We start from the raw sequence: 23,586 nt of genomic DNA, 5'->3' as shown, positions 1-23,586 counted from the left end.
TAGAGGCTCAGCAGGCTGACTTTAGGGCTCTTGACCTCATGATGTACTGAACAAAACAAAACAAATCAAAAACAACCTGACACAGGGATGGACTAGTCTCAGGGAAAGTTTTTTTGTTTTGTTTTGTGTTTTGTTTGTTTGTTTGTTTTACTGTCAGGCCTGTGGAGAAAGTCGGGGTGGCGTATTTATGAAAGGAGGAAGTTTTGTGGGGGTCAAAAGAATTTAGGTGTCTTCAGCTTTGAAACCAGAGCAGGGAAGGTAAAGGGCTCATTAACAATTACAAGTGACCCTTGAACAACATGGATTTTAACTGTGTGGGTACACTTAAACTTGGATTTTGTTTTCACTGAATAATATTACAGTATTACAAGATCCAAGGTTGGGAATTCTCTGGCGATCCAGTGGTTAGGACTCTGCACTTTCACTGCTGAGGGCTGGGATCAATCCCTGGCCACGGAATTAAGATCCTGCAAGCCGTGTGGCCAAAAAAAAAAAAAAAAAAAAGAGATCCGAGGTTGGTTGAATTCACAGATACAGAACTGCGAATACAGAAGAAATGTGCATATAGAGGGCTGACTATAAGTTATACTTGGATTTTCAACTGCACAGAGGGTCAGTGCCCCTAACCTTGCTTGTACAAGGGTCAACTTTATAACTTGCCCAATTATTTGTTATAATATTTTTTTTTACCATCTGAACAAAGGCAATGATTTATTGGTAATGGCAATGAATGAAATATTGGAAGTCTTATACACACTACTATATATAAAATAAATAATGAATAAGGATCTACTGTATAGCACAGGGAACTCTACTCAGTACTTTGTAATGGCCTATATGGGAAAATAATCTAAAAGAGTGTATATATATACGTATAACTGATTCACTGTGCTGTATACCTGAAATTAACACAACATTGTAAATCAATTACATATTTTTTTTTTTTTTTTGCGGTACGCAGGCCTCTCACTGCTGTGGTCTCTCACCATTGCGGAGCACGGGCTCCAGACGCACAGGCTCAGCGGCCATGGCTCACGGGCCCAGCCGCTCTGCGGCATGTGGGATCTTCCCGGACCGGGGCACGAACCCACGTCCCCTGCATTAGCAGGCAGACTCTCAATCACTGCGCTACCAGGGAAGCCCCATATTTTTTTAATTAAATTAAAAAAAAAAGAAGGTCTCTGGCGAGAATCAAGCAATTATCCAAGAGCTGTAGATCTGATTGCAATATGGTCTTCCAGTGCCTTTTGTACCTTAGTGGCTTTCTCCTTTTTTGCAAACTACTCATTTGAAATCATTCATGTTTGCTGCCTGGACTGGAGTTCCAATAAAAGTAAAATATGAAATTCTAGTTGTTTCTTCTTCACTTGATTGGACTGAATAAATATAGTTATGCTGTTAACATTCTGAAACGTAACATATGAAGTGGGACAATACCATCTTCTTTAATATCATCCTCTGATAGTTCCAGAGCTGGAATTGGTTCACTTCTTTCTGCCTCTTCAAAATCCATAGATAGGGGTAAATTGATAGAAAGTTTTACGTATTTCGGACCCTGACCATTATCTGGACCTTGAAATTTCATTGAATAAAGCTTAACAGGCTGACTGAAGACTACAGTAATAAGCAGCTGTCCATCCCAATCAGATTCCAAGAAGGTCATGTCTTTTCATAAACAGTTGTCAAATCCATGCTCCTCGCTTTCATTAAGACATTCACAGCCAGATTTATTAATAAAAAAGCATAAAATCCATATATCCTTTTGGAATATCTGTGTCCTCATTGCTTCCAGGGCTGTTTTCTAAGTGATGCTTGGTTTTTTCTTCTAGTCCCACAGCATCTGCTCCTTGATACTGATCAACTCTCACTTTGTTTCAAAAAAACAAAAATGTAGGTATTGCTGACATATTGTTGGTGGCAGCTGCTCCCTGACACTGATGTACACCTACTTCCAAAGAAACTGCTTGTGGATACTTATTACACATAGAGCTGAATGCTGGGGCAATCCTTAAACACGGTCCACACCCTCGCATGGTGAATTTGACCATGGTGAGTCTGGAAATCCAGATCACTCCTGACCCGTTTCACACCCACCACTCTCAGAGAGCCTGGCAGGGCGGCCACAACACCACTGGCTTCAAAACTGAAGGAGAAGAAGGCCCTGGAGAGGAAGGGGGGAGGCTCAGGAAGACCTAGGCCTGGACAAAGGAGGTGGCGACCCTGGCGTCTTCTCCAGGGTCCCCCAGTGCCGAGTCAGGCCAGAGAGCGGAGCAGTAGAGGGGGCGGGATGGGAGGGGGAGAGGAAAGATGAGGGAAGAGAAGGCCTATAATTTTATATGATGTAATCATAGATGCATTTATACAATATATAATGTAAGATACAACTAACAACACATTATACGTATGAGATATATAATACACACTATATTGATTATAATGTGTTATACATTTAAAATTATATATAGTTTTTTATATATATTTTATAACATTATTTATATATATATACATATATAGTGTGTATATATGTATATATATAAATATATATATATATTAATTTTTGGAATAGTTTTTGGGATAGTTTTATTAGGCTATTATTCACCTACCACAAAATTCAGTAAAGTCCACAAATCCAAAAAGGGAGTAAATAGAATGGGGCTGATAGAAAACTCTCCTTCTTGGGGTGTCTGCAGATGGCCCATCTGATCAGGAATTTGATTACATGGGTTGATCAACATATGTAACAGAGGACAGGCTATTGAAATGTTTTCTTTCCCAGCTTCTAGCCTACAGGCTAGGTGAGAATGATCATTTTTATTTTTCAAAAGATAAAATTTTAGTTATCAATATTTCTCAATGCCAACTATAATAATTGCATCCAATCTGTTTATTAAATCATTTCAAATTTAGGGCAATATCTCTTTTAATTTTGTGGTTTTAACGTTTTTCTTAAAAGCAAAATAAGACAGGATTTAAAAATTCCTAGGCTTGTTTTCTTTGACCACGTCTGACCTCATCTGAGTCTGGTTTCTAAGTTCCTAATCGTTTCAATCAGGTTCTCATTCTCCTTAAATTGTCGTTGAGCTGTTGAAGAGGGTTATAATTTCCTCCATATTTATTTGAAATTGAGTGGTCAATTAAAATATACACTAACTAACCCCTAAACTGACTGGACTTCTAAGAGATTTTTCAAAATGTATTTAAGGGAAAAGTAAAATAAATGATGCTTGAATGGTTAAAAGCTCTACAATTCTTTAAAAAGCCCATTTTAATTTAGGCTGAAACCCATGCAATGTGAAAAGTGCTACAAAGAACGGAGTGGGGGCAGTGGGGGTGCTTGTGTTCTTCATCCAAAGGAAGGTAGAAATAGTAAAAGCAGAGAGGTGAAGATTAGCGGAGACAAAGAAAGGGATGGTGGCTTCCGATCTGGCACCCTAGCATCTCCTTAGAATTAAATGGATGTGAGGCCCATGAGGGAAGCTTGGCCCCAGCCTCTGGGAAACCAGTCTCACAAAGTACCCTGCACCCAAGAGTAACAGACAATGAGGTGTCTGTCAGAGCCACCTTCCCTCCAAGGACTACGCACATCTGAACAAGGAGCATACAGGGTCCAACCACCATGGGGGGGAGCCCCCCAAATTCTATGCTGCACACAACTTCCTGGACCCTTCTGGAAACTGAGGGGGTGGGAGCAAAGACTCTTCATACTCACTGAGACTGAATCTTCCTCAACCCAAGTGAAAAGAGGACTGAGAGTCAGCTACAATTTAATTTTTTTAAATTGAAGAATAAAGTATTGTGCCATACTTTTAAACATGAGAATTTTTGGCAGCAGAAACAAGCTGACAACTTACGTTAAAAATTTTCTCTTTGATCTCTGCATTTTCTCACCTCTGGGAAATGTGTCAGACCCAAGCTGACATGGGTAAGACAGGTACTTTGTTGCTGGAATAAGAAGAGATGATGGAGGCAAATCCACAGTGATGGAAACTCTCCCACTTATATTTAACATGGGCCTTCTGGGTTCCATGCTTTAAGAATGGAGGCACTGTGAAAAGACAAAGGGCCCAGAACCCAGGGGTTGTTCAAAAATCACTTTACCTTGTCAGAGACAGCACCAGGGTACAGCTAAGAGAATGAGCTGGGTTCAATCCGAGCTTCACCACTACTGCTGTGTGATCTGAGGAATGTTACTTACCTTCTCTGTGTTTCAATTCCATTATTTGTATATGGGCATAATCATGGAGTATCCTATAATATTACTGAGATGATTAAATGAGCTAATATATCCATAGCATTTAGAACATTGTCTTGCCCAGGATTAGGGCTCACTGAATGTTAGTATCATCATCATCATCTTTATCATCATTATTATTACGTGGGATTATGTCAGGTGACCAGGGTACTAATTTGACTTTATTCCTTTCCTTTTGCAAAACAAAAAGGACTAAATCAAATGGACTAATATCAGCTGTTTATAAACACATTTTTAGCAGCAGAAATAACTTTTCCTAGACATAAACTTCTAAAGAAGCTAAGCATATATGTATTCATTGATATTCTTTTGATTCTAGTTGCTTAAGTCAACAAGCAAAATAAATTTATGGGCTCAAATTACAAAATAACCTAGGAAGGTCCAGCTTCAAGGATAGCTGGATACAGAGGTACAAACAAAGATATCAAGATCAGTTTGTCTGCCTCCTCTCTCCTCTGCTTTCCCTCTTTCTACTCCATTCCCAGGATCCTTGCCTCCTCATCACAGGATGACCACTGGAAGCTCTCAGAGTAACATCCTTTTAATGTCCAAACTAGTGAAGAAGAGTAAACATCTTTTCCACAGAATTCCCTGTGAAGGTCCTGACATTCACTTTGATTGGCTGGCCTAGACCTCATGTCCAAGCCTACAGCAATCATAATGGCCAGAGGAATGTGTTGCGCTGATTGGTCACTGGAGTCACATGTCCCACCCCTGAGGCTGGAAAGAAGCCCTGACCCTGAGAACAGAGGAAAGGAAAAGGTTGTTCCCACTAGGCTTGCTCTGCACCCTACCTCCTTGACAGTCCCTTCTCGAAACCCCAAGTGCTTCTAGTTTGAAACTCCTTGTACGTGGGGATCTCTAGCATTCTGCACGTTTGCTAGGATGCAAATCCTATCGAAGCAGTTACTACGGTCAGGGGCCAGAGTAGTGCCCTTGGGGAGGTTCCATTGATTCTCTATCAAATCATAGCCTGCAGACAGCTACCAGCTCCAACGTCCCGTGTGGCATTGCTTTGTCTCTGTGTGCCCACATCCGTGCTGCCTACCACAGCCTTGTATCTAGTGGGGGCAGGAGAATCATCTGGGTTCAGTTCTACATCACATTATGAGTGATGCCTCCTCTTCTAGGTATTTACTGCAATGTAACCAACAACCTCAAAACATAGGGTCTTAAGACAATAATAATTTATTAGTGTCTCTCATGGTTCTGGGGTCAGCCAGGCTCCTCTGGGCACATCTGGCTCCCAGCTCTCAGTGGTTACAGTCAGAAAGCAACTAGAGCTAGAGTCATCTTGAAGTTTTCTACGTTCACATGCATGGCATTCCGTGACCTGGGAAGATGGAATGGTTGGGGCTGGAACAGCTGGGGCTCATTGGCCATCTCTCTTCTCTCTCAGTGGTCTCTCCACCTGGTACCTTCGGCACATGGCAGCCTCAGTGTTACTTCTGTTGCACTCCTTAGGTTGAGGCAATGACAAAGCCCACCTGATTTCAAGGGGTGGGAACACAGACCCTACCCCTTAGTGGGAGAGTGTCAAAGGATGCATAGCCCTCTTAAACCATCATATCTCCTGGGGATGGCAGGGGGTCAACATAAAATCATGTTTTAGAGGTTATCCTTGGTCATGCTGTTCTAATTCAGTCCTGCCCTTGGCAGAAATGAGGTGGGATTATCAGGACATACTAAGAAAAATGGCTTCTTAAACAACTGTGAGCCAGAAAAGAGGCTTAGACACCACATTAAATGCAGCGGTCTGGGCATATTGACCTATTTTGGATAGTTGGGATCCCTTCTAACCCTTGCAGAAATACTGCAATCTCCACCTTAGTGCAGTTTGAGCTTTTGCAATGGAATACAGCTAGAACCAAGAACAACATTCTCTTTTCTACTTACTGATTAAAAGCAGTGAGCCACTCTGGAGAGACAGTGAATACAATTTGATGTTATTATGCAGAGTTTGACCATTGGGGGGGAAATATAATGTTATCTTTAAGGTAGGCTCTGGTTTTAATTGCAAATTTTAGAATGGGGCTTCACATCCAGGATAAGAAGGAAAATACACAAACTGCTGACTGAATCAATGCTCAACACTCTGCTCTCTGTGTCCTCCTCATCCTTGGGGTGATTACCAAGCATGTAAGCAAAATCAGAAGTCAGGGAGAAAGCAAGAAAGGAATGCATATACATGAGCCTCCAGAGGAAACCATTTCAGGCTGGATTATGGAATCCTGATTCTCAGTGAATTGCAAGAGTGTTTAAGAAAAGATTGCACAGGTGTAAGTGTGAAGCTATTGTCAAAACATGCAAATGTTTTGTCTTCCTTTTAATTTCTGACACCAAGTCAGTCCTAACCCCTTTTATTGGACCTTAAATGTCTCAAAAATAAAGGAAGAACAAAACTTCTCATTATAGAATTGACCTCTTACTGGGAGCTAAGTTCTACTGAATAAAGAGGTCTAGATAAAATTATTAAACCAAAGCAAAGATGATCTCCAGCCTTCTGCTCCTTAATGTGCTAACATTCAGGTCTGCAAAATCCATTCTCTTCCTAGTGACTCTGGCAGTGCTAACTCTGGGATGCTATGGCCAACTCCTTTCTTCTCAAGGGCCAAGACTCTGTCCAGTTAACAGGCAAATGTTTATAAATCTGGCCATTCAATAGGTATTCAATTTGCATTTTCTGAGCACCAACCACATGCCAGGGACTGTTCTACATACTTGTTTTTACAGAAATGAATAAGCCAGTCATAATTTTGATGTATGAAACTTACAGTTTGGTACCATGTCTTCCTAGAAGAGCAGCCATGGGAGGGGGGAATTCTATACATTAATCATAACTACTGTAGAGCCAAGAGGGAGATGAAAAGAGTTTTCTAAGCTTTGTAGTTGAATGATGTTCCTCTTCTTTCCCCAGTCCTATACATATTTTCTAGGAAAAGTATGGAGAACCCCAGATGTAGCTGATATAATAGAAAATGTTTTCTGTAAGGCTGAGCTATTAGTTAACTTTCTCCAAGATAGAAAATCACAAATATTGGTTCAAAGTGCATGCATGTCATTCCCTATCAACACAAAATTTTGTTTTGGGGAACAGAGCTGGATTTATTAACTTGTGGCTAATGCTGAAGGGAAAAGGCCATGATGCTGTTGCTGGTGAAAAAAAATCAATGGGCAGGTGGAGTATGGAACCCATTCAATCAACAAATATTTATTAAGTTCCCAGAGGTCCTAGGGTTATCATGGCAAACAAGACAGAGTGACTCCTGTTGTGAATTTTGTGTTCTGGCTGGGGATACCAACAGCAATGAGTGCAAAAAAAAAAAAAAATCTATAATGATAGTGAAGATGATCCAGGACCTCGGAAAAAGAATGGAGGCAAAGATCAAGAAGATGCAAGAAATGTTTAACAAAGACATAGAAGAATGAAGAAAAAGGAAATAGAGATGAACAATACAATAACTGACATGAAAACTACACTAGAAGGAATCAATAGCGGAATAACTGAGGCAGAAGAACGGATAAGTGACCTGGAAGACAGAATGGTGGAATTCACTGCTACAGAACAGAATAAAGAAAAAAGAATGAAAAGAAATGAAGACAGCCTAAGAGACCTCTGGGACAACATTAAATGCAACAACATTCACATTATAGGGGTCCCAGAAGGAGAAGAGAGAGAGAAAGGACCCAAGAAAATATTTGAAGAGATTATAGTCTAAAACTTTCCTAACATGGGAAAGGAAATAACCACCCAAGTCCAGGAAGTGCAGAGAGTCCATATAGGATAAACAGAAGGAGAAACATGCCAAGACACATAGTAATCAAACTGGCAAAAATTAAAGACAAAGAAAAATTATTGAAAGAAGCAAGGGGAAAACAACAAATAACATACAAGGGAACTCCCATAAGGTTAACAGCTGATTTCTCAGCAGAAACTCTACAAGCCAGAAGGGAGTGGCATGACATACTTAAAATGATGAAAGGGAAGAAACTACACCAAGATTACTCTACATGACAAGGATATCATTCAGATTCGATGGAGGAATCAAAAGCTTTACAGACAAGCAAAAGCTATGAGAATTCAGTACCACCAAACCAGCTCTACAACAAATGCTAAAGAAACTTCTCTAAGTGGGAAACACAAGGACCTACAAAAACAAACCCAAAACAATTAAGAAAATGTTCGTAGGAACATACATATCAATAATTACCTTAAACGTAAATGGATTAAATGCTCCAACCAAAAGACACAGGCTTGCTGAATGGATACAAAAAGAAGACCCATATAAATGCTGTCTACAAGAGATCCACTTCAGACCTGGGGACACATACAGACTGAAAGTAAGGGGATGGAAAAAGATATTCCATGCAAATGGAAATCAAAAGAAAGATGGAGTAGCAATATTCATATCAGATAAAATAGACTTTAAAATATAGAATGTTACAAGAGACAAGGAAGAACACTACATAATTACGAAGGGATCAATCCAAAAAGAAGAGTTAACAATTATAAATGTATATGCACCCAACATGGGAGCACCCCAATACATAAGGTAACTGCTAACAGTTATAAAAGAGAAAATTGACAGTAACACAATAATAGTGGGGAACTTTAACACCTCACTTACACCAATGGACACATACACCAAACAGAAAATTAATAAGGAAGCACAAGCTTTAAATGACAGAATAGATCAGATAGATTTAATTGATATTTACAGGATATTCCATCCAAAAACAGCAGATTACACTTTCTTCTGAAGTGTGCATGGAACATTCTTCAGGATAGATCACATACTGGGTCACAAATCAAGCCTCAGTAAATTTAAGAAAATTGAAATCATATCAAACATCTTTTCTGACCACAATGTTATGAGATTAGAAATGAATACAGGGAAAAAAACCTTAAAAAACACAAACACATGGAAGCTAAACAATACGTTACTAAATAACCAAGAGATCACTGAAGACATCAAAGAGGAAATCAAAAAATACCTAGAGACAAATGACAATGAAAACACGATGATCAAAAACCTATGGGATGCAGCAAAAGCAGTTCTAAGAGGGAAGTTTATAGCTATAAAAGCCTACCTCAAGAAACAAGAAAAATCTCAAATAAACAATCTAACCTTGCACCTAAGGGAACTAGAGAAAGAAGAACAAACAAAACCCAAAGTTAGCAGAAGGAAAGAAATCATAAAGATCAGAGCAGAAATAAATGAAATACAAACAAAGAGAACAATAGCAAAGATCAATAAAACTAAAAGTGGTTTCTTTGAGAAGATAAACAAAATTGATAAACCATTAGCCAGACTCATCAAGAAAAAGAGGGAGAGGACTAAAATCAATAAAATTAGAAATGAAAAAGGAGAAGTTATGACAGACACCACAGAAATAAAAAGCATCCTAAGGGACTACTACAAGCAACTCTATGCCAATAAAATGGACAACCTGGAAGAAATGGACAAATTCTTAGAAAAGTATAACCTTCCAAGACTGAACCAGGAAGAAATAGAAAATATGAACAGACCAATCACAAGTAATGAAATTGAAACTGTGATGAAAAATCTTCCAACAAACAAAAGTCCAGGACCAGATGGCTTCACAGGTGAATTCTATCAAACGTTTAGAGAAGAGCTAACACCCACCCTTCTCAAACTCTTCCAAAAAATTGAAGAGGAAGGAACACTCCCAAACTCATTCTATGAAGCCACCATCACCCTGATACCCAAACCAGACAAAGATACTACAAAAAAAGAAAATTAAAGACCAATATCAATGATGAATACAGATGCAAAAATCCTCAACAAAACACTAGCAAACAGAATCCAACAACACATTAAAAGGATCATACACCATGATCACGATCAAGTGGGATTTATCCCAGGGATGCAAGGAATCTTCAGTATATGCAAATCAATCAATGTGATCCACCATATTAAGAAATTGAAACATAAAATCCATATGGTCATCTCAATAGGTGCAGAAAAAGCTTTTGACAAAGTTCAATACCCATTTATGATAAAAACTATCCAGAAAGTGGGCATAGAGGGAACCTACCTCAACATAATAAAGGGCTTATATGACAAACCCACGGCAAACATCATTCTCAATGGTGAAAAACTGAAAGCATTTTCTCTAAGATCAGGAAAAAGACAAGGATATCCACTCTCACCACTATTATTCAGCATAGTTATGGAAGGCCTAGCCATGGCAATCAGAGAAGAAAAAGAAAAAAAAGGAATCCAAATAGGAAAAGAAGAAGTAAAGCTGTCACTGTTTGCAGATGACATGATACTATACATCGAGAATCCTAAAGATGCCACCAGAAAACTACTAGAGCAAATCAATGAATTTGGTAAAGTTGCAGGATACAAAATTAATGCACAGAAATCTCTTGCATTCCTATATACTAATGATGAAAAATCTGAAACAGAAATTAAGGAAACACTCCCATTTACCACTGTAACAAAAAGAATAAAATACCTTGGAATAAACCTACCAGGGAGACAAAAGACCTGTACGCAGAAAACTATAAGATACTGATGAAAGAAATTAAAAATAACACCAACAGATGGAGAAATATACCATGTTTTTGGATTGGAAGAATCAATATTGTGAAAATGGCTATACTACTCAAAGCAATACAGATTCAATGCAATCCCTATCAAATTACCAATGGCATTTTTTACAGAACTAGAACAAAAAATCTTAAATCTTGTATGGAGACACAAAAGACCCCAATAGCCAAAGCAGTCTTGAGGGAAAAAAGTGGAGCTGGAGGAAACAAACTCCCTGACTTCAGACTATACTACAAAGCTACAGTATTCAAGATGATATGGTACTGACACAAAAACAGAAATATAGGTCAATGGAACAAATAGAAAGCCCAGAGATAAAACCACATACCTATGGTCAACTAATCTATGACAAAGGAGGCAAGGATATACAATGGAGAAAAGACAGTCTCTTCAATAAGCGGTGTTGGGAAAAGTGGACACCTACATGTAAAAGAATGAAATTAGAACACTCTATAACACCATACACAAAAATAAACTCAAAATGGATTAGAGACCTAAATGTAAGACAGGACACTATAAAACTCTTAGAGCAAAACATAGGAAGAGCATTCTTTGACATAAATCACAGCAAGATCTTTTTTGATCCACCTCCTAGAGTAATGGAAATAAAAACAAAAATAAACAAATGGGACCTAATGAAACTTAAAAGCTTTTGCACAGCAAAGGAAACCATAAACAAGATGAAAAGACAACCCTCAGAATGGGAGAAAATATTTGCAAACGAATCAAAGGACAAAGGATTAATGTCAAAAATATATAAACAGCTCATGCAGCTCAATATTACAAAAACAAACAACCCAATCCAAAAATGGGCAGAAGACCTAAATAGACATTTCTCCAAAGAAGACATACAAATGGTCAAGAAGCACATGAAAAGCTGCTCAACATCACTAATTATTAGAGAAATGCAAATCAAAACTACAATGAGGTATCACCTCACACCAGTTAGAATGGGAATCATCAGAAAATCTACAAACAGCAAATGCTGGAGTGGGTGTGGAGAAAAGAGAACTCTCTTGCACTGTTGGTGGGAATGTAAATTGATACAGCCACTATGGAGGTTCCTTAAAAAACTAAAAATAGAATTACCATATGATTCAGCAATCCCACTACTGGGCATATACCCAGAGAAAACCATAATTCAAAAGGACACAGGCACCCCAATGTGCATTGCAGCACTATTTACAATAGGTCACGGATGCAACCTAAATGCCCATCGACAGATGAATGGATAAAGAAGATGTGGTACATATATACAATGGAATATTACTCAGCCATAAAAAGGAACGAAATTGGGTCATTTGTAGAAATGTGGATGGATCTAGAGACTGCCATACAAAGTGAAGTAAGTCAGAAAGAGTAAAACAAATATCGTATATTAATACATATATGTGGGATGTAGAAAAATGGTATAGATGAACTGGTTTGCAGGGCAGAAATTGAGACACAGAGGTAGAGAATAAATGTTCTCTAATGGACACCAAGAGGGAAAAGCGGCAGGGGGTTGAGGATGGTGGTGTGATGAATTGGGAGATTGGGATTGACATGTATACACTGATGTGTATAAAATGGATGACTAATAAAAAAAAATTAATTAAAATAAATAAAAAAAATAAATAAATTATACACTTTCAGAGTAAGGTGGAAGAGAATGACAGAGGTAGGTCATGTTTTAGATAAATTAATCACAGGAGGGTTTTTAAGGAGTTGAGATTTAAGCTGGCCCTGACCAATGAGCAGTAAGAGGCATGCAAGGCTCTATGGGAAGATGGTTCCAGGCAGAGAAGACAGCATGGGACTAAGCAAGAGATCCAGTGGGACAGGCCAAAACAGAGCGGTACAAGGAGCAGGGTGACTGGTCATAGTACTTACCTAGTTTGTGTTGAGCCACCTGATAGGGGAAAGAAATTTGGAAAGAATTTCTATTTGGAGGGAAATGATCTAGCTATTTAAACAGGATTATGTACAGCTCAGAGGCAGAGCACTGAGGAAAAATTGATACCATGAAAGCTGGGTAAATTCTTCCTATATAGGTAAAAATCAACCCTTGAGATGTGGGTAAAACTGAGCTGACTGGTTAGGTCCATCAGCTGCTGAGAAGAAATGTGAAGACCTTGAAGCAGGAAGGCTCTGACAAGTTTAACTGTGGAGTCCACCGGCTTTCAGAATTGAGGGTCAGGTGACCTTATTCTATGGGGTGAAGGTAGAAAGTGATTGCTTCCTTCTTTGCTTAAGCTGCCATCCTGGAAATGTACTAGAAGACTGGACTCTTTATAAGCTTTAGCCACAGCACATCAGAATAGAGTTAAATTTTTATAAAGAAGAAAAGGAAAATTACCAATCCAATGCTTTCTGTTCTGCGGTAGGCAGATGAGAATAACCCAAAGTCCTCAAGTGTCCATGGTCCCTCAGGGTCCCATGATAAGCAGAAATCCCAACACCATTTAAGTAATACCCCTACCTGCACCGTGATGCTGACAGTTCTCACTCTTGGCTCGTGAGGTCACTGCAGGGCTTTGTGATTCTGCAGGAGGAAACTGCTGAGTAGACTCGGATGATGGAGACTATGAATCCATAGTAAGGCTTGCTTGCTGCTCTCCGTGTTATGTGGAATGCTTTCAGATTTCTCTTCTCTTTTGGACGCTATGGCCAAAGGGTAGAGTTGACTCTTTTTCCAATGTGTTTTTTGCCATCTTCCCTTTCAGAAATAAAATGTCCTATGCTTCCTCTCTGATATTCTAGTCTATTCTCCAAAACTGTGAACTTTTCTTTGAGCACGAATTGCTTTCTGCCTCTCAGGAATGGGGACTACTTCCCACTCTTTGCTCCTCTCTCTGGCTGGTACATGGTCTGGCCCAGGGTCTTCTTCCTGTACTTCCACAGGCCCCTGTTCTTCTTGGACATCCTGGAAGTGGAGAGGTTTCCTCTTGACCTTCCCATGGAGTAAGGCTTCCAGTAGCATCAGTACAAGGTCAACAAAAGACATACTAACCTTTGAAGCCATAGGCCTGTCTCTTATGATTGATTCCCTTTTATCTCCTGTGTTTCTCATAGTTCTTGTCTACTCAGTCTAGAGAAAAAACTCTGCCTGTTATTGGACTCAAGTAAAATTTACTTCAGCCCCGCCTTGTGGTCCTTAGTCAAACTTAAAGGAAAGTTGGTTTGGCAGATATTAAACTGGCTCACCAAATCTGTTTCCCTTTCTTCCTGGTTACACAGCTAGACCACATTTCCCAGATTCCTCTACAGTTACTTGTGGCCATGTGTCTGAGTTCTATCTAGTAGAATGTGGCCCATGAAGATTTCCCATGAGCTATCTTCCACTTTATTTTTTCCCTATCTATCAGCTAGATGGAGAGGATTCTAAGAACTAAGATGGGGACTCATGAGATGAAGGAGTCTGGGTCTCACCAACCAGGAGAATCCAGTGGACTTTATATGAATTAGAAATATATTTTTGTATTCTGGGGCTACTGAAATTATAGGGGCTGTTTTTTATAGCAGCTAACATTACTTATCCTAGGTAATACAGTTGGTCACATCCCTTTCACAAAGTACTGTCCCACCCAGACACAATACATTCTCCTAAACTCCCCCCAGATCACCAGACCGTAGTTTTGGTCTTTGGCTCACTCCCAAGAAGCATGGAGTCTAATTAAGAACACATGTATAAGAAGCTGAGGCCCCTCTTTCCCACACCAGATCCCTGATAGCTAATATTTAGTGAGCACTGACTGTTAAGAAAAGCAGATTTAATATGAAGCTAATAAAGTTTAAGCTTGGGGCCTCTCACATACATGGAGCTTTCCCAAGGCCTTGAAAAGGGCCTTAGCATGTTCACATATTTAAGTGTTTTCATAAAATCCGCAAATGCAAAATGTTTTAATTTTTTTTTATTTGTGGGAGGGTATATTTAAATAAACTTCAGGCCCCACCAAATCTAGACACAGCCTCGAGGCTGAGTGTCTAACATATATTTTCAAATGTCATCCTCACAGCCATGAAATAATAGGTACTATTATTTTATGGAGAAGAAATCTGATGCATGCAGATTTTAAGTCACTTGCCCCAAGTCACGCAGCTCTGATTTTCTGGAACCAGAATTCAGGCACAGGCTCTAAAGCCCAAGCCTGTTGCTACCCTCATGGTGTCTCTAGCCCACCCATGGGTCACATGCATGTGGTCCAGGGAATCAAACCAGGAAGCATGAAGCAATAGCAACAGTGTTTAGTATATTTCTCTTGGCCCCTCTGAATGACTTCCTTTGGACTCACCCTAATTTCTTCAGTCTCGGATAAGAAGAGCTGGAGAGTTTTTCTTCAGGGCTCCATTAAAGTGTTCATTTCATACAACAAGAAACACATAGGATTTAGCATCAGAAGATGTGAGTTTTAGACTAAAGAAACAATGGGACGTAATGGCACAGATTTTGCCAAGAGATTGATGTACGTAGCAGAAAGCAACTGGATCAAACAAACAACTATGGGCTGTCAAAGGCAGTGGAACAGCTTCAAAGCTCATTACTACCTCAGCTTCCACATGGTGCAAAAGAACTGGAAGACGTGGAGGATAAAGAGGCAGGCTCAGAAAGGGGGTTAAAACGCGTAACTCCAGATGAGCCTTCAGGGCCAGCAATGCCCTGAGGATTGTGGGCGCACACCCAGCTGTTACCTGTGTGGTGGTTTGATCCCCAGCTAATACGCCAGCTGGTGGAGTATTATTTCCTTGTTGACTTTTTTGCTGCCACCTGGGGAGTCTTGGTAACTGTAAACAAAGATTTAGAACACTAATAAAGTGTCGGGCGCCAATGCAGTTTACTCTGTACTAAAATCAAGTAAGCTGTGGATGAGCAGCTGGCATGGGGGATCCCAGCCACAAGGGCTGGTGGGAAGCAGGAGTCCAGGAGCAGGGAGGTGGGGTGAGAGAAAGGGATCTGACTGCTGCAGCCTGTCAGTTCAGAGCCCGAGTTGGACTCAGGCACATGGAGTAGATGCTGTTGCATGGGCAGGGCCCCCAGCCCCCGGCTGCTTTCAGTGTTGGCTGCCAAGGGCTCACGGAGGCCTCCTTCCCCAAGAATTGCCCTTAACTGACGCCTAGGAGGTTATACCCCTATACCCCCCACCAGGAGAAGCCTATAGCAATGACTGACTGATGCAGGGGTACAAAAGGCCAGCCCCCTTGCCTTAAGGAGGGGACGATTATGTCTCCAGAGCCTTTCATGGATCAGGCCAAGTTTAGATTTTGCCAGAATACACATCGTTGCTTGCCTTCTTCCCCTGTCCTGTCTTCTGTCCTCCCTTAGAGGCTTCTCCTAAGCATCCTTCCTCAATATACCCTGGGCACCTGATTTTTCCTGTCCTGGGCTCTGCTTCTGGGGAATCTGACCTAAGACACAATGAGGGTTTTAGGCCCCCTGTTGCCACAGCTAAGCCTGGCAGGAAGTGGGCAGGGCTTTGAAAGAGGAAGTCCCCAGAGATGTGCATTTAGGGCACATCCTCCTGCTATGTATATACGTAGGGAATGGCAGGTAGAAATTGAAGACACATTTTGAGAAGCAAGTGTCAGCTCCCGGGAGAAATGAGTCAGCAGAGGATGGATGTCAGGGCCCTAACCTGGAAAGTACAACTGGTGCACATAGCAAGAAAACCAAAGACTATCCCAGTGCTAGAGCCTGGGTCAGCAAAGCCAGGGTAGAAAATGCTATGACTTGTAGGATCCATGGAGGTTCAGGACTCATATGTGGCTCACCAAATCCTTCATCTGTTGGTAGCAAGACCCAGCTACTTAGTAGCCTTGTGAATCTGAGCAAGTTAATTTTCTTTTCTAAACCTCAATTTCTTCATTTGTAAAATGGCATACAGCATGCACTAAAATGGTAAATATTTTATTATATACATATTATTCTAAGCCACAGTGAGTAATGGAATTTTTGCCTGCTACGGGGCAGACCTGGATTTCTACATAGGGCCTACCTGTAGATCCAGACTTGGAAAGCAAAGGAAAACAAAGCTATGAGATAAAATGTAGGGGCTGAAATAATGGCCACATCAACTTGAAAGGCCATGATGTTGCTTGTATGGCTACCCGTGGTCCTGCATCTTAAGGCCCAGAGCTCTGTGGTGCCATTTTTGCATCTTCAGAGCCAGTCTTAAAAGCAAGAGGGAGAGGGAGAGAAAGAGGGAGAGACAGCTGTAAGCCAAGAATCCTTCAGATTTGAATATCACTTATCTAGAATTGGACCCAAGAGGGACTGTTGGGGACAGAAAGTTGGCCAGTCAATAGTTATTGACCTCAAGTCTGAAACTGCAAGAGAATTTTTCTCTAGCTTGGCAGACACTACATTCACAATGCCAGATTCCCAGTGTGTAAATCCAACTGGAAATTCCCAAAGACCAGAGCACCAGGAACTCTGAGCCACTCAAATGTTCTTTCCCTAGGATGACTCTCTACTCTCCCTATACTTCTGTACAGAGTTGTATAGTCTTTATTTTAGCAAAGAGTTCCAAGAAGCAGAACTTGAGATGAGAATTCCCATGCAACTTGATTTATTGAGGAAGTTCTCTTGGGAAAAATTGGGTGTGGAAAGCAGGACAGAGAAGGAAAGAAGCCAAGCCAAGTTCTAGCCTCAGCCTTAACCTTCAGGAGAGGTTGGTAATGTAAATTACACCTCAAATTTCGGCCTAACTCCAAGGCAAAAGAGCTGTGCTTTCCTTTTTCCACTCCAGTCAATCATTGGATAGGGACTACTTTTGAGGACCTTCTGTCTCTCAAGCCAACACAATAGCCCCAGGGAGGTTCTCCATAGAGCATAACAGAGATGGACAATTAGAAGTAAAACACTTAGAAGGCAAGGAAAAGCATACTGAAAAGGTCAAAGGGATCGAAGGGAATCTGAGTGGAACACCATTGGAGATGCTACACACTTACACTTATTCTTTTATTTTATTTTATTTTTTTGCAGTATGCAGACCTCTCACTGTTGTGGCCTCTCCCGTTGCAGAGCACAGGCTCCTAATGCGCAGGCTCAGCGGCCATGGCTTACGGGCCCAGCCGCTCCGCGGCATGTGGGATCTTCCCGGACCGGGGCCCGAACCCGCGTCCCCTGCATCGGCAGGTGGACTCTCAACCACTGCGCCACCAGGGAAGCCCCACACTTACACTTATTTTACGGGAATGGAAAAATCTAGTTTCTGCAAATATGCAGTTTATTCTATTGGCTTTAGTGTTATAAAATTGGAGGGGCATAGGATTTAGCCTTAAAAGATGTGAGTTATAGTTGTTGTTCTAACTCATATAAACTTTTTGACCTTGGGTGGGTCACTTAACTTCCCAGAGACTTAGTTTCTACATCTATAAATGGGTTTATTACTTTTGAGCTTTTCAATATACATTGATATTTTCTGTTGGCTCCACAGGTTTTTGACATGTGTATTTTAAAACCTTAAATAGGATGGTAGGTTTTTCATTTTGGCTTGTGATTTTGATAGTATTCTTTCTTTATAGTTCAAGGTATAGTGTTAGCCATTCAAACTAACACTGTTATGTGTTAGTTCCTTTCATTACTGTTCCTTTTATTACTATGTTATGTCTTTCTTTATGCTTTTTAGCTTGAATTAAATTATATCTGACATTAATATTGTTATATCAGCTTTCTTTTAGTTAGTAATTGTCTTTTGTGTTTTTTCTATTTTCAACATTTCTGGACAATTATGTTTTAGATGTGTCTATTATAAACGACAGATGGTTGGATTTTTAAAAATCTGGCCTGATAATCTTGTTCCTATAGGCCACTTGAATTCCTTTATATTTATTTTGATTACTGCTATATTCATACTTAGTTATATGATCTTATTTTATGTTTTAGATTTATCATGCTCTTTATTTGCCTCTTTTTCCACTTTTTCTTCTTTCTGTTTGATAGTTTCAAAATTTTCACATATTTACTTAAGTATAAAATTTTGTAACAAAGTTTAAGTTATTCAGTATCCCTACCCTCCTCCCAAATAACCCAAGAACTTAATATGCTTTAATTACACAATGAACACCTCCCTCTTGTATATTTTCCTTGACATTACTTGAATTGTATCTAGTTATGTGGAAAAATACCATTCTTTTTTAAAGAGTCAATAGTAAATTAAACTTATCAACATATTTCACCAAATTCTACACTAAGTATTGTTTCTATATTTCACTCCAACCTATCTCTTAAGATGTTTTCTCCTTCTGCCTAAAATTCTTTAGTAGTTATTTCAGTGAGGATCTGTGCGTAATAATCTCTCCAATTATTTCCATTTAATCTAGAGTGAATTTATTTCCAGTTGTTGCTGTCTTTCTTAGCATTATTTTCTCATATGTTTTGGAATTTTATTACTGAATGGAGACAGAGAGGTTGCACGCTTTTCCTCTCTCTCTTCCACCCCTTGTTTCACAGTCCTGCATATTTATATTTGATTTCTTCCACCACCTCCCAAGAACAGTAATTCCCAAACCAGGTCTTATATTGGTAGTTCAGGGCTAGCAACCTACACTGATATTGGAGTCATTACATATTCAGCAACCAAGTCAGCAGATTGTTAAGCCTAAGTCCAGGATGAAAGATTTCATTTCTTACAGCTTCCCTGCTTTATATAAATGGTAGCTCAGATAGTGGTTTTAAGAGCTTATTTCAGCATCCTTTAATGTATGAGGAAACCTCAAACTTGCTTCTGATTTCAAACAGTGAGTTGGAAGAGTGAGCCTCTTACTCCCTTTGTGCAATTTTTAGTCTTGTTACCCACAGGAACTCAGATTTCTCCATTGGCTTCTGGATCTGGAGTTCAGTGAGTCTGTAAACTCAATCCCAATTACTCCTCTGTTCAATTCCATTTCTGGCTTTCACAGATGTTTATCTCAGTTTTTAGAATGGCCATATTGTCTAAAAGTCTTCTTTTTAGATGTCGTATTCTGTATTAGTCAGCTAGTGCTGCATAATACATTTACCCCTGAAAAGTGAGTGGTTTACTACAATAGTTGTTTACTCTCATTCACGTGTCTGGGCTTTGCCTGGGGTTTGGCTAATCTGGGATGGGCTTGGCTGGGCAACTCTGCTTCACTCTGCAGGAAGTGAGATGGGAGAATACAAATTTTGGCTTCTTTATCCTCTTGCTATCCAGTCTCCTGTTTGTGTCCCTTCTCCCCACCCCCTGCCATATAGCTAAGTTCAGTGGTAGCCAAAGAACTAGGGTACCATTGATGAGTCCATAAATGTCAGTCCCCTAGGGCACAGAGCTTGTTAGAGAAGGTGAGGGGGGCAACAAAGAATACCTAGTACATATCAGAGGGAAGTCATAGGCAGTTGGTAACTCACTGGGAGACACAGGGCATGTGCAAACAGAAAACCAAGACTCATGAGTCTCAAAAAGGTGTGATTCCCCCAAGACAGATTTTTGGAAAATCACTTTTTTGGCGCTTTTGGAAATTGGCAACTCTTGGCTTAGACTGGGGGATACAGAGGCAGAGGAGTCCCAGTATCTCCAAGTGGGAAAATCCTGTTGCCTTTGAAAACTGTCTTGCACTCAAAGAAATATGATACCCTTTGGACTTTTTATCACTTAGGTCTCATTAATCTAGTCTTTTGTACTGAAAAGAATGAAACGAGGGCAATTTTTTCCATTCAATGGACATTGAAGTGGCAGTCAGGAAAGCTATTGTGTTCCAGCTCTGCCACTGTCAAGTTCTGTGACCTTGGACAATACATGTGGCTTCCTGAGCCTCTGGTTTCCTCCTGCAGAAAATGAGGCGGAAAATGAGGCAGTTGAATCAAATGCCTTCACATCTCTGAAAACTCAGTATCTATAGTTTATAGATGGGATGAGTGGCACTTGCAGTTTTGTTTTCTTTTTATTAAAAAGTATTCAACTCTGCCCATGTTCTGGTCTCTTTACTGAATTACTCGAACTAATGGGAATTTTGTGAAAGAACTTTTTATTTTCTATCTTCCTTTCCCTAACTCTTAAATCCATTATTTTCATCTATGCCTCTCAGGCAAAGGAGAGCCAGCCCTGACAGCCACCCAAGGCAAAACATGGTTTGATAATGATAAAATGAAAAATCTAGATGCCTGTAAATTTAGATCTCCAGCACGGGTACTGATTTCCTGGCCTCATGGACATCCCAGTAATTATCTAGAATTATGCATAATTTACCTACTTCCATTTTCTAAGAAATTGTCAGCTTTCAGGTCAGGGTTTGACAATTTATTGGTTTGTCCTGTGGAAATAAATTGGGAGCATCTGGGACTGGAGTCTTTAATGTGTGCATTTGGGGTGGTAGATGTGAAGCTGCCTCCTATTTATAGCTGAGCAAGCTTAATTGTTGCTTTTCAATCTAAATAGAAAGGCTCTGTTTGCTGCTGCTTTTAATTGTAGCAAGTTGGTGAAAAACCATGCAAGGCCTCTTCAATAAAAGCATTTTGTCAATAACTTATTATTGCCATCATGAAAACCATGCACAGCCTTCAAATATAAAGCAAGCAACAGCTCGGCTTCTCCCTTTGATGGACTCAGCATAGTGCTTTTAAATTTTCTTAATTCATTCTATTTTTCTCCTGTTTCCATAGAATATTAGAGCTGATAAGGGCATTGTGGATCTTCTTATCTCTAGTCTTCATTTTACAAAGGAAAGTCTGAATTCCCTGTGCAGGGTTGGGACATGATTGTGTCTAGAATCATTAAAGAAAAATCATCTGGGAAATCAGAAAATCAACCTGCATTCTATGTGTGCCTAGTTGGAAGAGGATTGTGCTATACGCCAAACCTGTATTTGAGGAGTTCTCTTTTACAAAGCTTTTAAAAGTTTCCTACCAAGTGTGTCATTTTATCTTCAGTTTCCTGGGAATTGAGCAACATTGTATAAGGATCCAACCCAGAAGGAGGTTCTCTGTGTGGGAATGTAGGGATGAGTGGAGGATTATATTTTTCAAAAATGGCCATAACAATATTTCCAGGACCACATACTTTTCCAGAACTTTCCATCCTCCATCAGTTCATGTCCCCTTCTCTTGAACATGGACAGTCTATTAAAGCCTTGATGAGTAGAATGCAACGAAAGCCATTTTGAGTGACTTTTGAGGCTAGGTCTTAAAAGGCACTATGTTTTCACTTCCTTTCAGGGTGCCTGGAACACAGCCACCATGCTGTGAGGAAGCTCAGGCTACGTGAAGGGACCCTATATAGGTGTTCAATTGAGATCCCAGCTGACAGCTGGCATTGACAAGAAAGTGACTTTGAGCTGCTCCAGCTAATGACAAATACAATTGAATGAGCTGTTTCTCCTGGGCACTGTTGAAACTGCAGATTCTTGAAGAAAATAAATATTGTTGGTTTAAGCCACCACATTTTGACACAATATGTTACACAGCCACGGAAACTGGAATTTTTTTTCTTTTCTTTTCTTTTTTACATCTTTATTGGAGTATAATTGCTTTACAATGGTGTGTTAGTTCCTGCTTTATAACAAAGTGAATCAGTTATACATATACATATGTCCCCATATCTCTTCCCTCTTGCGTCTCCCTCACTCCCACCCTCCCTATCTCACCCCTTTAGGTGGTCACAAAGCACCGAGCTGATCTCCCTGTGCTATGCGGCTTCTTCCCACTAGCTATCTATTTTACGTTTTGTCCTGTATTTATGTCCATGCCACTCTCTCACTTTGTCACAGCTTACCCTTCCCCCCCCATATCCTCAAGTCCGTTATCTAGTAGGTCTGTGTCTTTATTCCCGACTTACCCCTAGGTTCTTCATGACATTTTTTTCTTAGATTCCATATATATGTGTTAGCATACGGTATTTGTCTCTCTTTCTGAGTTACTACACTCTGTATGACAGACTCTGGGTCCATCCACCTCACTACAAATAACTCAATTTTGTTTCTTTTTATGATGAGTAATATTCCATTGTATATATGTGCCACATCTTCTTTATCCATTCATCCGATGATGGACACTTAGGTTGCTACCATCTCCTGGCTATTGTAAATAGAGCTGCAATGAACATTTTGGTACATGATTCTTTTTTAATTATGGTTTTCTCAGGGTATATGCCCAGTAGTGGGATTGCTGGGTCATATGGTAGTTCTCTTTGTAGTTTTTTAAGGAACCTCCATACTGTTCTCCATAGTGGCTGAACCAATTCACATTCCCACCAGCAGTGCAAGAGTGTTCCCTTTTCTCCACACCCTCTCCAGCATTTATTGTTTCTAGATTTTTTATGATGGCCATTCTGACTGGTATGAGATGATAGCTCATTGTAGTTTTGATTTGCATTTCTCTAATGATTAATGATGCTGAGCATTCTTTCATGTGTTTGTTGGCAATCTGTATATCTTCTTTGGAGAAATGTCTATTTAGGTCTTCTGTGCATTTTTGGATTGGGTTGTTTGTTTTATTGTTATTGAGCTGCATGAGCTGCTTGTACATTTTGGAGATTAATCCTTTGTCAGTTGCTTCATTTGCAAATATTTTCTCCCATTCTGAGGGTTGTCTTTTCATCTTGTTTATGGTTTCCTTTGCTGTGCAAAAGCTTTGAAGTTTCATTAGGTCCCATTTGTTTATTTTTGTTTTTATTTCCATTTCTCTAGGAGGTGGGTCAAAAAGGATCTTGCTGTGATTTATGTCATAGAGTGTTCTGCCTATGTTTTCCTCTAAGAGTTTGATAGTTTCTGGCCTTATATTTAGGTCTTTAATCCTTTTTTTTTTTTTTTTTTTTTTTTTTT

At 39.8% G+C, this 23,586-nt stretch overlaps 1 pseudogene; it reads right to left on the bottom strand.

Annotated features, from left to right (window-relative positions):
• Positions 1–1,284: 1,284 nt before the first annotated feature.
• Positions 1,285–23,586, bottom strand: part of LOC114894282 — a 42,544-nt pseudogene continuing 20,242 nt past the window's right edge.

Source organism: Monodon monoceros, unplaced genomic scaffold (assembly GCF_005190385.1).
Source record: "Monodon monoceros isolate NGI ecotype Baffin Bay Population unplaced genomic scaffold, NGI_Narwhal_1 Super_Scaffold_13, whole genome shotgun sequence".
NCBI classification, from domain to species: domain Eukaryota; kingdom Metazoa; phylum Chordata; class Mammalia; order Artiodactyla; family Monodontidae; genus Monodon; species Monodon monoceros.
The sequence above is the reverse complement of the archived record's forward strand: the minus strand, read 5'-3'. Positions and strand labels throughout refer to the sequence as shown.